At 46.8% G+C, this 980-nt stretch overlaps 1 non-coding gene across 1 annotated transcript; it reads left to right on the top strand.

Annotated features, from left to right (window-relative positions):
• The first annotated feature begins 652 nt into the window (after positions 1-652).
• Trnat-ugu (transfer RNA threonine (anticodon UGU)) lies at positions 653-727 on the top strand. Its single transcript has one exon. It is a non-coding gene; the product is annotated as a tRNA-Thr (tRNA).
• Positions 728-980: the final 253 nt, after the last annotated feature.

Genomic DNA, 980 nt, shown 5'->3' with positions numbered 1-980 from the left:
GCAGCTTTGCTGGAAATGATATGATAATTAAATGGACACCCTAGCGGCAAACAGGCGTTGATGTACTTCATTGGGGACATGTTGAAAATGTGTGCCCCGACCGGGACTCGAACGCGGGGTCTCCTGCTTACATAGTAGACGCTCTATCCATCTGAGCCACCACGGGCACAGAGGATAGTGCGTCTGCAGGGACTTCTCCCTTGCACGCTCCCCGTGAGATCCACATTCCCAACATGTCCACACCACTACATTCGTAGTGCGCCTAATAGATGTTTGCCCATCATACTCATTACTCGTGGCAGATTAATCTACCAAGTCCCGTACGAGTTCGGGCATAGCGTGTGCGTTCGCACAAGAAGGTCAATGGCCAGGAAGCCATATTCTAACTATATATAGTTAAAATATTTTAACTATATATTTTAACTATATATAGTTAAAATATGGCTTCCCGGCCATTGACCTTCTTGTGCGAACGCACACGCTATGCCCTAACACGTACGGGACTTGGTAGATTAATCTGCCACGAGTAATGAGTATGATGGGCAAACATCTATTAGGCGCACTACGAATGTAGTGGTGTGGACATGTTGGAAATGTGGATCTCACGGGGAGCGTGCAAGGGATAAGTCCCTGCAGACGCACTGTCCTCTGTGCCTGCGGTGGCTCAGAGGGATAGAGCGTCTGCCATGTAAGTAGGAGATCCCGGGTTCGAGTCCCGGTCGGGGCACATATTTTCAACATGTCCCCAATGAAGTACATCAATGCCTGTTTGCTGCTAGGGTGTCCATTTAATTATCATTTCACCTGTTCCAGTTCTTTTCCATCAGATGGGCCTCTCAACGAATGCGCTGCCTAAGACAAGTACTGTGGTAATATAGCCATGAAATGTAATATACACCCCCTCCCATCTATAGTATAAATAATGATTTGTATGGAACAGAGGATTCAGAACGCGAAGTTGTGAATAATACACATGCATC

Source organism: Schistocerca cancellata, chromosome 4, assembly GCF_023864275.1.
Source record: "Schistocerca cancellata isolate TAMUIC-IGC-003103 chromosome 4, iqSchCanc2.1, whole genome shotgun sequence".
NCBI lineage: Eukaryota > Metazoa > Arthropoda > Insecta > Orthoptera > Acrididae > Schistocerca > Schistocerca cancellata.
The sequence above is the reverse complement of the archived record's forward strand: the minus strand, read 5'-3'. Positions and strand labels throughout refer to the sequence as shown.